This window comes from Cygnus olor, chromosome 2 (genome assembly GCF_009769625.2).
Source record: "Cygnus olor isolate bCygOlo1 chromosome 2, bCygOlo1.pri.v2, whole genome shotgun sequence".
Classification (NCBI taxonomy): domain Eukaryota; kingdom Metazoa; phylum Chordata; class Aves; order Anseriformes; family Anatidae; genus Cygnus; species Cygnus olor.
The window spans coordinates 83,489,503-83,504,310 of record NC_049170.1 but is presented as its reverse complement, the minus strand read 5'-3'; positions in this window follow the sequence as shown (position 1 = coordinate 83,504,310).

Here is a 14,808-nt window from a genome sequence, read left to right as displayed (position 1 = left end):
AAGAAAATAATGTTAATAAATTAGTGTTTATATGTTGAGGTAGCTAGTTTTTTGTTTGTTTGTTTTTAATCTATGTAAAGTTTAGCTTTAAAACATTACATCAGGTTTTGTTCCTTGCCTTTAGTATTGCAAATAAGAAAAATGAGACAAAATAAGGAGTTTGTCACTTGCACAAGGGGATAGAAATAAAGGACAGTAGTTTCCCAAATATTTAAAAATCCTTAGACTTATCCTGTCTAGTGGAAGGTGTCCCTGCCCATTGCAGGGACATTGGAATGAGATGATATTTAAGGTCCCTTCCAACCCAAATCATTCTATGATTCTAATCAATATAAAATTATATTTTATTATTTTATTATAAATTTTATTATAAGTTTATAATTATTATTTTAAAAATAAATAATGATGACAGAACTTCTAATTCATTTGAAAAGCACTATCTTCAGCTGTGAGATTCTCTGTTACCAGAAATACACTCATCAAGGCTATCAAATGCACGGGATAATCAGGGAACAGCTTAATAAACTCTTTTGTGGATAAAAGGGTGCTACATTTTGAACTAGATATACCAGTAAAGTAACATCGGTTATTTTCCTTTCACTGTGCCAAGGAGAAATCCAAATTTGTAACTCTATGCATAACAGTTTTCAATAAACTGAAAAAAAAAAAAAAAAAAAAAAAAAAAAACTCCTTTAATGATTTTAGAGGTCTTGATTTCAGTCCCCATTTTGACTGATTTGAACCTTTATCTCCAATCCAAGTTCCCAGTCCACAGACGCATAGTAAATTTATGCAGCTTTAATTTGACCTAGGTGAAACTATATTATAACTTCTATGACTAATCCCATCCAAAAAACAACCTCTGTGTCATTAAAAGTATTACTATTGAAAGTAAAAAAAAAAAAAGATAACTTAGTGCATTAGACAAAAGAATCCAAGAATTTTGAACTGAAAAATGCAAGATCCAACCTAAACATTGGATATTGACATATCCGTGTTCTGTTTTCTTCTCTAAATTAAGTATGTGAAAATCTGAATCAAGATCTTGCATTGCAAGTTAGCCGTCTGTTCATCAGAGTAGATCTAATTCTAAATGTTTTCTGGGGATTTGTTGGATTCAGGATCTACTAAACAATACAGGCTTCACAGAGAATATAATATGGCAAGTATTACTCTTATTGAGATTAAGGCATTATGCAGTATAGAAAATATTTATATAGATCATTACAATATAAGGACTTGAAATATATGGTTACACATGTATATGAAGACAAAATATTCATGATGAGTAACTATCAGTAATCACCTAGATGACTGGGCAAAAGCTAGACTTCTTCTATTAGTTCAGTTCAACTATTGTGCCATGCAGAGTTCCAGTTTAATAGGACCAAGATAACATCGTTATATCCATGCAGCAAAGGCAATTAACAATTCTGATAGGTGATTGAGTATCCTACGAGAACTGTCTACTTTCTAAACTTTTGAATTTCATCTCAGATTCCTCACAGATAGAAAGCAGCATTTTTAAACAGAGTTGTTATCTTTTTCTTCATCCTACGATTTCTTTGTTTGTACAATAACCTGCAGGACTATTTACATAATAATTAGTTTTTGGTAATCTTTTCAATAATCTGACATCATCAAACATTAAGAACACAAGATATTTATGATATATTCTACAAAATATTGCGTGTCTCTTTACCAGGGTAATGATTCAGTTTATTCCATGACTGAGAAATTGAATGCTTTCACTCAAGTGTCAGGATATTTGCTAAAAATGATCAATAAGCAACATCTTCCATAAGTGTACCTAAACTAGCCTGGAAGGTTAATCGGACTCTTACATATGATGATCTCTATCAGCTAATTTAGCAAAAAAAGGGGGTGCCTGAGAGAATAAGTCCCACCAGACTTTTCCTGGATAAGTAAGTTAGTTAGTTACAACACAAATCACTTAAGATGTTCTTTATATAAACCTGGTTGTTCAAGCAGATGCTTCACATGAAACTGTAGTGGGCTTATGTGGAAAGGTTTTGGTAGTGGGGAGGCTGCAGGGGTGGCCTCTGCAAGCAGATCCCAGCAGCGGCCCCATGTCAGATCAGAGCCAGCTCCAGTCAGCTCCAAAAGGGATGTGCTGCTGGCCAGAGCCAAACCAGGGAGCGATGTTGTTTGAGCCTCTGTGAGAGCATAGTTTAAAAAACAGAGAAAAAAAAAGGAAAAAAAATAAAATAAAATAAAAAAACACCTGTGCAGAAGCAGATGTTGAGAGAGAGGAGTCAGAAAATATAGAGAGAAACAGCCCTGCAGACACCAAGATCAGCAAAGAAGGATAGGAGGAGGTGCTCCAGTTGCTGCAGCAGAATATAGAGTCATAGAAGTTCCACTGTGACCTGTGCGGAAGCCCCTGGTGGAGCAGGCTGTCCCCCTGCAGTCCATGGGTCCCACATGGAGCAGATCTCCATGCTGCAGCCCGTGGAGGAGCCCCCAGTGGAGCAGATGGATGTGGCCTGAAGGAGACTGTAGCCCATGGAGAGTCCCTGCAGGAACAAATTCTGGTCCAGAGCTGCAGCCTGTGGAGAGGAGCCCATGGTAGAACAAGAGGTCTGGTATGAACTTCTGTGCTGGAGGAGTTCATTCCTGAAGGACTGTACCCTGTGGCACAGATCCATATTGGAGCAGTTCTTGAAGAGCTGTCTATGGGAAGCCTGTGGGAAGCCCACGCAGGATCAGGTCAGGAAGGACAGCATCCCATGGGAGAGACCTCACACTGGAGCAGGGGAACAGAGTGACCGTGCTTCTTCAAGCAGAAACACTGAAGTGTTATAGACTGCTCACAACCCCCATTCCCATTCCCCTGCACCACTCGGTGGGATGAGGTAGAAAAGGATGGATTGGGGTAGGTGTTTTTAGTTTGCTTTTAATTTCTCACTGCTCTAGTCTGTTACTGGTTGGCAATAAATTACATTAATGTCCCTATTCTGAGGCTGTTTTGCCCATGAGGGTAAATGGTGAGTGATCTCCCTGTCCTTATCTCAACCCATCAGCCTTTTTTTCATCATATTTTCTCCCCCCTTTTCTTTTGAGGAAAGGGAGTGAGAGATCCACGTGGTGGAGTTTAGCTGTCCATCAGTGTAAAACCACCACAGAAAGATAATATATGGAAATGAGGAAGCAGTACTAGAACACTTACTCTGAACTTTGTAAAAAGCAGACTTAAGAAGACTTTCATCATGCTGATGTAATATTGACAAGAAACAAAGGAGGTGACTTTTCCTTATAGTTACTCAGATTTTTTCCTTAAGTGTCTCAACACCTCAGTCTTCTCAAATAAAGCCTGACAGTGCACACTGTAAAGTCTTTCAGATGGAGACTCTCATCACACCTTTTGGAACAGAGATTTAACATTTTAGCTTTTGTATGACAGCATTTGTTGTCTGTACTGTTTGATGTGCTAAGCTTTGTTATTTCTCTTTAAGTTTTACGATATCCAAAGTTCCATTCCTCAATGAAGGAAAGATATTCTTACATGTTATTTCATAACTATACTACCTAGCTTTACAGCCATACAGCATAGTCAGAAGCCAGACAGATATTCAAAGCAATTCCTCATTTATATCGTGGAAAAGCTAGCCTCCTACAGAAACAAGCAACTAGGGACAGCAACAACTTCAATGAGATTTGCTGTCAGCTATCATTCACACAATTGTGCTTTGATGTCATTTTATCTTTTTGCTTCCTCCCACAACAGTTCCTTTTAAATTGTACTTAGACCTACTTTTACTCGTGTATGCAATATACCCATTTTTATTCAAGAAAAGCCTTAAGCAGCAGGCTGTAATCGAGACTAGTAGTTAAAGAAGTGTTGGAGCTACGCTGAGATTGAGATTCACTGAGTCTGAGATTGTCTCATGTCGTAAGACATGAAAACTCCTTTTAAAGGAATGCTCTCAATGCATTAGCTGAAATCAGATATTTACTGTGGAACTGCCAGTTGAATAAACATATTTAACAAGATGATGTTTTTTGTTTGTTTGTTTGGTTGGTTGGTTTTGTTTTTGAAAAGTGCTTCAAAGAAACCTGATAGAGGTGTGATTTAGATTTGTGAGTTGTATAGAGGTCTCTGCTTTCATAATAAGTCCAGAGACTTAAATTCTCCATCTTAAAGTGGTAAATATAGACCAGCAGTTCTCCCTCTGCCACCAACCCCCCCCAAAAAAATAAAAACAGACCCTGACATACATCACCACATGCAATTTGAAATACGCCAAAGAGAACTCTCTAAAGCCAAAATACAAGCATTTCTTCTTTCCTTTGTTTTAGAATCGAAGAATGGGCTTTGGTTGAAAGAGACCTTAAAGACCACAAAGTTCTAACCCCCCTGCCATGGAAACGACACCTTCCATATTTTCCCTTATTTCATATTTTCCCACATTTCATATTTTCCCACATTTCAGGAAGTTTTACAAAATTTAGACAAGCTCAACAAGTGACAGAATCTACATAGCATTTCTCTTCTTCAAGAAAGCAGGTTTAAAGTACTACTGAGAGTATGTAACATTAGTCTCTTACTGTGCAATTATCTGTAAATATAGCAAACCACTGAAATGAACTGGACTGCAAAGAACCTTCTTTTGCCCTGGAGTTTATCAGTGATCCTCTGACGCACAGATGAGAAGGTGACAAAATTACCAAACTTTAGTTTGGACAGTTTGGCAGGGAATTGGTAAATTATACCATACAAACATGACGGGAGCTACTTTGAACTACTGTGTTCAAAGTAAAGGCTCTGATACAATAACACAGTAGCACACAATCATGCAGTGGATGGAACATGAGAGAAGAGAAGGGTAAATAGCGTTATGCTCAAGCTTATGAAACTGCTAACAAAAACATTTTTCAGTTTGACTTGAAGTGGATGCATTGAAGTTAATGTGTATCTGTATCCATTACCCAGTTAAAATACAGGAATACCATAGAGATAGAGATACAAGCAATACACTTAACCGTATGCTAAAAACTCCATGGAACAATTATAATGCAGCAGCGGACTATCTTTACCACCTCAAGACTTTGTGAAAATGATCTTCAGTATTTCAACATAAATAGAACCAATGATTAAAAAAAAAAAAAAAAAAAAAAAAAGACCAAATAGGAATCAAACCTTGCAAAATCAATCAATAAAAATGATCTCTTGATTCCTTGCATATAAGAAACTATAAAAAATGTAAGCATTAAAAAACACACTACAAATAAAAGCAGAGTTCAAGCAGAGGCAGTTGCCAGCTGTGTTTCTCTTGCACAAACATTTAGCGATGTATTAAAAGAAAGCAAATGTTAAAGGAAAAATTCAAGATCCTAATATTGTATTAAAAACGATATTAGTAAAAGATACTACTAAGAGGATGTTAGTTCTTCATTCCAATATTCAGACAGAATGGCCTATATCGTCAGCTTAAAAGGTCAAGTTCCACAGATACTGAAATACTCCAGTAACATTTTTAAATGTCTAGAAGATCTTTATAGTGATATACAGGCTTGACAATTCATCTGAGAATAAAATTTTATGAACTTGTGGCTGATCAGCTCTTACTTCAGTCCTTAGGAACTAACAGAAAAAGTACAAATGCATTTCCATGAAGGGATGGCAAACTTTTTAAAGTGTAAACTAGTTTGTTGCAGAAAGTAAGGGATAGTACCCTTCTCTATAATATTGTCAACTACACTACTTTGCAATGGGAGATGCTCTGCCTCCACTATTGTAACAGCAGCAACCTAGCTATATCTGCTGAATGAATCAGCTCTCAAGCAGAAAAGATACAGAAAACATTTTGAATTTTAATTTCATTGGAAGGTTAAATGCTGCTGCTTCTATTTCAAGTTCAGCTTTGTATGATAGATTGCTATTTCAATGTGTGAGCTCAAGTTTTCATCATGTAAATACTTCAGCAAAATGCTAAACTGAAAGAAACAGTTTCCATTAACCAAACTACTCAAATAGAGACATACCCTTTTGCAAGTCAACAAGATAAAGTCTCTCATTGTTATTCCTGCTACGTTTGTCTTCAGGTTTCCTCATGTGGCTATTGTAACTATGGCAGAATATGTTTACAAGACTGTCACCTGCTCCACTGAAACTACCTTCGTCAGCCAAGCACCTTACAGACTTGTGTTTTCCTTCTGCTGGTGTTACAGTTATGCTTGCTATGCTCTACTGTCAAATATATTTCAAGTATTTTTATGTGTATTTTGTCCACATACTTAAATGGAACTACTTTTCCCAGGATGATTAACAGTGACTGTTTATATGCTTAGCGCATAGCATATTAGTGTATCCCACGTTAGTAAGAAGAAAGGGAAAAAAATGCAATCCTCCTGTTTCGACAACAGATTCTGGAAGAGTGATGTTTCTTTTAGGATAGTGGAAAAAAAATGTCTAAGTTGCTATAAGATTTTTCAGGATCATGACAAATATTAAAAAAAAAAAAAAACTTTTTTGTTGTAAAAATTTTCTTTCCTTTAAATGCTGGCTGTTGTGGTTTTTTTGTTGTTGTTGTTGTTTGTTTGTTTGTTTTTATTTAACATTCCCCAATAATTCTAAACTACAGAATATGGACAGAGAAGCTTTCTGCTACCTTGTCACATCAGCATTACTTACTCTACGTTTCTTTCCGCCTTAACCTGTACCGTCTCACAATACAGCATATTCCACATGAGAGACAGACACACCTAAGAGATATTTTTCCCCTGGCAAGTGACATTATCATAAAGGAAACGACATTTTAAATATATATTTTTAGCATTGTCATGGTCCTGATTATACCAGCATTTTTATTATTTTTTTTTAAATAGAAACACCAGAAATATGCTGAGGTCTGTTAATGTGCCACTCAAGATTTCAGGCAAGGAACTTAACATTTTAATGGAATAGGTATATGTAGCTATGTATGTGTGTATATTTGTCAGAGAGCACAATAAAGTGAACTACAATTGATTTAAGAACTCTGTGCTAACTTATTTACTTCGGTCTAATTTACAAGAGCTAGTTACTGTAGAAAAAATATTTTACAGGAGTTGGATCCATTGAAGCACTGGCTGTTCATCCAAATACAGAATCAAGGGAGACAAACATTTGCCCTTGATGCAGATTGCATTTCATATATTTCTCTGTTAGAAAGTATAGTCATCCAAGTCCAGAAACTGGAACAATCATCACAGAAGAAGTCACAAAGTTGAAGAAAACAGTAGGGTAAAGATTACAATGTAGGGACATTCAGAAACTAACACACACACACAAATCAGTAACAAGCTACAATTGTTAAACACAATAAATAAATTTGCTAGCAAAATACTTTGAGACAAGTACAGAAAGGGTTTAAGAACAGTTTTTCTTATATATACCACTAAACAACTTGTATAGAGCTATTAGACTCTGAAATAGATTACTTATATAGCAGTTAGCATTTGAACATTGGAAAAGCACTACACATGTTAAAAATTGCTACATTTTCTTAATCATGTTCCTAAGTTAGTGTACTTTAATAAAGGCGTATCCAAACATTTCCAGGGAAATAGGTGATGCCTAGAAATGATCGCGCAAAGTTAATAAGAATATATTTTTTCCTCAGGTTACAGAGAGTGAACAGATCCAAATTTACATAACTACTGAACTGCCAGAAGTCCAGTAGAAGTCATGACATACATTGAGATTAAACATCTGTACAGGGAGTAAAGCAAACATCTGGAAAATGACTACATGTATTATCATTTCATCCATTTTCTGGAAACTAAAACCTGGCAATTACACTTAGTCTTCTATTGGAGGCAAAATGGACACTTCATATTTGCTTGGCAGTTTATGTACTACTACTACTACTAATAATAATAATAATTATTATTATTATATAGGTGAAATGGTTGGAAAAAAAGCAGAAAAACAGTACCCAGAAATCTTATCACAGCCATGGAACAACAAGTTCAGGAATAACAGCTCAGTGCCCACTTTTTGACATGTTAATGCTCCTTGAGACCCAAGAATAGAGAATCAGACAGGGTATCAAGGTACTAGGAGAAAAAAAAAAAAAAAACTATTAAATTTTATTTAAATTATTAAATTTTATTTAAAATGGTCTTTATTTGAAATTCTATTCCATTTACCATTTAAAGACTAGATTCTACTATTCAGGGTTAAAGCTCTCATCCAGCACACAGGTATAAAGTCATCAACATCAAAAGTTGCATCTGATATCCAAATCAACCTTGGGAGAAGCAGAAGAAGATACAATTTGTATTACTCTTCCTACTCGGTGAGTTTTCAAAGCATCTGTCTGGTTCAGACTCCACCTTTTTCCCAAGTTACAGTTTGATTTTCTGTATAAAATATACCATACCTTTCATTGGACCAATTTGACAGGAAATTAAGATTACCTATTGCTACAGATTTTTATATAATTAAAAAAAAAAAAAAAGTTTGTGAAGGGACATATTACATCTTCTCTGACGCTTTAAAGACAACCAACACCATTGATAATACTTAAGCTGGCCATCAAGCCCACTATAAAGCCTATCTACTGCTAGTTAAATTTTAGTTTAGGTTGCTGGAGAAGAGCCAAAATCATTACTTGGACGCAAATGAACATTTGTGCTTAAAGACAGGTGTTACTTAAAGTAGCTTTGCACAGATTTTCATGAACAGATATATTGATAATATTATTTACAGTGTTGTTAGCTATTTCTGACAGTTTGCACTAAAAATTAAACAATAGGAAACTGTGCTAAGCCTTTCAAATTTTAATATTACTTTTTGTTTCTCCAGTTATGTAATTTCAGTTCACATGTGTTAAAATAATTGCTTTTTGGTGACATCAGAATTAAGTATGCTACAGTTTTGGAGGTTACATGTTTGAAATAAAAATCTCCAAATACAATGAGTAACAAGTACTTGTCACTGGAAAACAAAACAAAACAAAACAAAAAAAAAAAAACCACACAGCTTTCTTGGCACTGAGGCTTTCCAGTTCAGAGAACCCCCACCCATTTCCTTTCAAGGACATATCATCTATCTTCTATTTATTCTCTCAGATGTAAAATTACAAATCATTCTGACTGCCAATTAACTTGCCATATGTACATTGTTTTCTTTTAAAATGCAAAGGAAGCTGTCTAGAATGGCAGGATTTCAGACACTATTCGGACCCAGTTAAATCTAATAGGCTAAAGATATCTAAAAATATAAAATCTACATTATATTGAAATTTGTCATAAGAAAAGAGTATTTATGAACTGAGTATAATTTAACTCAGTCCAAAAAAAATATTGTTTGTTGTCTATGCCTCCCCTCCATCTATTCACCCGTTAGGGAAAGGAGAATTTACATCACCTCTCCATAAAAACCATACTATAAAGGGTTATAAAGGAGAATACAGTATTGCTAGTTTTTAAGATATATATTAGGAAACAATATAAATGGTGAAACACCTCGGAACTTTTCAATCCCTTTTCTCACAGTATGCAACGTTAAGTTTTATCCTGAAATGGTTAGAGAATTAACTGTGCTTTCATTTTTCTCTAATTTGTTACCTTTTACCTAAGGAGAGAGCTACTTTGTTCTTTAGTAAAGTACTTTAAGAAAAAATGTCGTATCTTATACAGCTGAATACCAAGTCCACATTAATACCTCTCTGTAGTCCAAAGTGTCAATACTGATTGCCCAGGCTGCTCCACCAGGCCTTTTGGAAGATTCCTTGCTCCACCCACACAGAACTTCGAGTTGACTACAGCTCTACCTTTGTCATTTTCAGTCCTTGAATTTAGTTTAAAGCAAATGCTTAGGCACATCCTGGAAGATATCTTACTTACTGTAACAATAAAGAATATGCCAAGTTCTGATGAAGACTGTGGGACAAATAAGCCAGTGGGCCACAATTCAGAACTTACCCTTTCTCCCACTAAAAAGGGAAAACAGCTGCAGAGAGCATTCAACTGCAAAATTACATAGCAAGACTAGACTCTTATAGCACAACATAAACATTTAATGTTCAGTTTGGGATCTCATAGATTAAATTTATCAAGAGAAAGCAGTTATAGAAGTAGTAAACTCTCAAGTTTTTGTCTTACATACACCTATACTTAAATGTAGAATTATAATGTTCACATGTTCTTAATACGTACAGTGCACTCCCTAGTTGAAAAAGCAAAAGAAAAAGAACCTAAAGAATTGCTATCTGTGACCTACAGCTTTGAGTTTTCACAAATAATGGACCTGCAACAGGTGAACATGGATTTATTTTAGCCAATGATATCCACCGATCAAGAGCTATACTATGGATAAGTTTATACTTTTCTTGGTGTAATTACAGATGTATCAGTTTCTTTACTTGTATTTAACTGCCTGGGGTGACTGATTCCCTGTAAAATAGGTAACGGGTATTTTGGTTAGTATAGACATGTCCAACGCTGTCTACACTGTGAGTGCACAAAACTGCTTTCTTGGAGCTTTTTAGTTTGGGTTAAATATATATATATATATATATATATTTTATTTAAAAAAGTGATTGAAGGCCATCTAGGGAAGACAATAATTTAAACAGGATCTTTCTTTACTCAGTAGATAATGGATAATTATAGGACAAGGGGGAATGGTCCTAAACTAAATGAGGAGAGATTTAGATTAGACATTAGGATGAAATTCTTCACTGTTAGGGTAGCAAGGCACTGAAAGAGGTTGCCCAGAGTAGTTGTGGATGCCCCATCCCTGGAGGTGTTCAAGGCCAGGCTGGACAGGGTCTTGGCCAACCTGATCTAGTGGGTGGTGTCCCTGCCTATGGCAGAGGGGTTGGAGTTAGATGAAGGTCTATTCCAACCCAATTCTTGCTTTAACTGCTAATTGGAGCCATAAAGGTTGCAGTTTTATGATAACTGTCACTTCTGTGTCAGTTTTCAAAAATGAATCTACTATTTTTTATTTTTCTGGGTTTATTGATTGCCTAAGCAACAAAGGCTAAAACGAGAAAATATTAACTGCTTGCCGCTTTAGTTTTAAATGACTTCCTGTTCTGTAGAATCAACTGAGGGATTACCTAATTTAAATTATAGTAGGATCAGTGACCCATTAAATCAGTAGCACAACACCACCTTTCACCAAATATAAGAGAATAACAGAAGCAAAGAAGCAGTTGTATGTGGAATGTAAAGTAGCAGAAAGGAAAGAATGCTTATTTCTGTACTTCAACTAAAGAAATGAAGACTGTTATGAAAATATTTAATGAAGATATATAGGTCTTGGGGTCATTTTTTTTTCAGTATACAAAAGAAAGTAGATATCTGAAGACTGAAGGGTAGGAAAAAATAATCCGTATGCTATGTTTTAGGGAGAGTATTCCTGTTCCAGCATGCTGAATAAAACCAACAAGTTCCATGACAGTTTCCTCATTTGGCTATTTTAGACTATAATCCAGATCTTACCAGCATATCATTTTTAGTTCTTCAAGAAACATTTAAAACCTGTAGTGGTTTGTCTTAAGCTTGTTCCCTGGTGACCATTTTTGTAAGTAAGGTGGCTTACCTACTTACTCAAATAGAGTGAAGGATTAACACACTGTAATAACCATTAGAAGGGACAAAAAGCTAAGGCATTACAATAGATTGGTTGTTTCATACAACTTTCACACTGAGTGTCTTGAAGAAACTTTAGTTCATCAATAGAAATGAAAAAGTTTGAAACACAATTGAGCTACAGGATTTGGTTGATTCAAAGGACTCTGAGACAGCCAAATGCCAGCCTGAATATCCTACTTAATGTTTCAAAGGAAGGCCAGAAGTCTTTTTGTAAGGCCTGGGGAGAAGATTTGGGTTTACATGAGTCAATTATCAAACTGGATGAAGTAACTTCTACTACTGTGCAGCAGGCAGAAGAAAAAACAAAACGAAACAGGGTTAATGCTTTTTTGAAAGACATAAAAGAAAGACAGAAATTGTATATTCCTGATTTCCTGCATCTACTTGCAATATATTCTACTGGACAGACAGACTAATGCATTTAGGTACATTTCTCTTCTAATCTTTGATTAGAAAGTACCAAAGATACTTACAAAGGTACTCCCAGCTGCTGTCAAGATTTAGTGTTTTCTATAGAAACATGTAACAATATGATGTGTCTTGCTGGGACAAATAGTCACATTCTTAATAATGTTGGTCCTAGATGACATAAAATAGTAAGGAGGAAGTTCATTATTTCCATTATTTCTGTTACTCCCCATCTAAAAAAAAAAAAAAAAAAGGGGGGGGGGGAGAACATTTCTAGTGGTAGAAGAAATAAGTCTAGGAGCCTAGGTAGACCACTATTATTAAAAGTGAAGTACTAGTGTAGCCCTGGAAACTCTGTTGCCATTCACAGAATCACAGAATAACTGAAGTTGGAAGGAATCTCTGGTGATCATCTGGTCCAACCCCCGTCAAGGTTGCTCAAGCAGGGCTAGCTAGAGCATGTCCAGATGGCTTTAGAAGATCTCTAAGGAGGGAGAATCCACAAGCAAAAGCCAGAGGCTTGGTAGAAAGCTGGCAGTGCTGGGTGTCTGGAGGCATCTTGCCCTGCCTTGCCTTGATGGACCTGGTGGCCATGTTCCTGTTGCCTCCCCTGCACTGACTTCAGTCTGGGAGCACCTGGAGCAAGGGGCTGGCACCCCTACGTGGTCACTGAGGGACAAACAGCCCTACTGGGGTAACAGAGAGGGCAGCGTGCAGCTTCCAGACTTTGCCTGGTAAGCAGGGAGAAGAAGGCAGGCTCTGGTAGGAAAACATACAAAAATGGCCCCAGGCAAACCCTAAGAATGATAATTACAGAACTCTCACAAGGACTGTCATGGTACTGTCAGCAAAGACCACACAGCACTGATGTTAAGTGGTAACCTTCCCTACCCCAGACTGTCAACTAGGACTCAGAAGATTTAGGTTTTACACTAAATAAGAATTATAATTAAATATACTTATAGATAAATAGTCTTTCAAAGAGTAAGACAAAGTTCTGGATTCAAGTCATCAAATTACAGTGCACTATAAGATTTACTCTTCTTACTGCAGCTATAAAGTAGTGATATTTACAATAATTTGTTAGGTTAGATTTAAGACTCAGAGCAGTAGAATTTCAATGTTCCTATTCCATCATAAACAAGAACAAACTAAAGTTTCTGTTTAACAAATAGTTGATTTTTTTTCCTAAGTTACAGAAAACAATATTTTTCCCCCTTCCTGTGGTTGGTACTTTTCCACTGTAAATCTGTTCTGCTTGGTATCCACAATAAATTGATTAAGCTATTGGAACTAGTGCAAGTCAAAGACAAGCAATACCTCAGATTTGTTCTTTGCTCAGCTTAGCTGCAAAAAGTCTAGGCATTATGAGCTATCATTGGCATGACTCAGAGTTTTCAGTGTTACTTATGTAAAATCTCACTTGAAGACTGAAGTTTACTGAACCAGAGTATAATTAAGCTAATACGTACTTTAGAGTAAGCTGTGAATCACAACTTCATAATTAGTTTTCTTCAGTTTCTGAGCACTATGCGTTTTCTTAGAGTATGGGAAAGTTAATGACAATAGCATACACTACATGATAAATAAATATAGAGTAATTAAAGCACTTATTGTCTGTATATAGCATAATTCTTGTTTAATACAAAGGATTGTACGGAATTAAGCTCAAAAAACAATGAGGACATAAGAAATAATTATGCACAGGTCATATTATGTGACCTTATATTTGTTACACTATAAATTAAAACAAGTAGATAAGAATTAAATTCATTTTAAATTCATTTGTTAGGACATCAATAGGATGCCCTAATAAAAGGACATCTTATTCATGATGTATGTTGATAGCAGCCAAATCTATGATTATATGAGGTACTGAACACTAAAACTGAATTGCAAACTTATTTTGTTCATTGATTTTTGAAATCTTGCAAGCAAATTAGCATTGCTCTGGGCTTGTAATCAACAAAAGCATTTATGATTATCTTTTTATTCACATTTGTAACTAACTGTCTCTGGAAGCTGACTCAACATTACTAAATAAAGATATTAAGGAATGATATCTAGTTAAATTCCTGATAGGCACCATTTGCAAGAACTTTGCTTCATTTTACAGCACAATACTTCCACCATTTGAAATCATTACTGAATTCCATGGCACCGGTAACAAATTGTGTAAAAAGATCTTTCTGAAGCCCTAGTCTTAAAGTTAAAGTGTGAATGAGGACTAAACATCACATTTAAACTGACTTTGGGAAAAAAATAAAATTATTTGCAACATTGGTAACATCTGGGAAATTCCTCCTCCCACTAAGGTGAACTCTAAACAGAGGACTATCAGATTACATTCTTCCTGTGCTCAGCCAGGAACAGAGTCCCACAGAAAGAAACTGAAGACCACTGCTCCTTTTGAGAGCACCTCTTAAATATGTTGGATACCAGTAAGAGAACTTATCAAAGATTAAGAAAGTAAAGGCAGACCAGCAAGTTTATCTCTTCAGGCTGACTCTTACCTGAAAAGGACCTATTGTGAAGATTTGTAAAGGACTAACCTGTGATATCCTACCATAACATACCTTGAGTGCAGTTTTATGTCTTTGTTTCTTTTGCCATTTCCAGTTCAGATAAAACAACACTGTCACTGCTTTGGGGCTTGGCTCCCTTCCAAGAAAAGGGGAAGAAAAGCTGAAGTAAGCTTAACCCTTTGCACCTTACTTTTTCAGTAAATTATTGGACTGCTATCAAGAGCAGAAGAGGCTTGAGTCTAGAATTTATTTATCCTTAAAT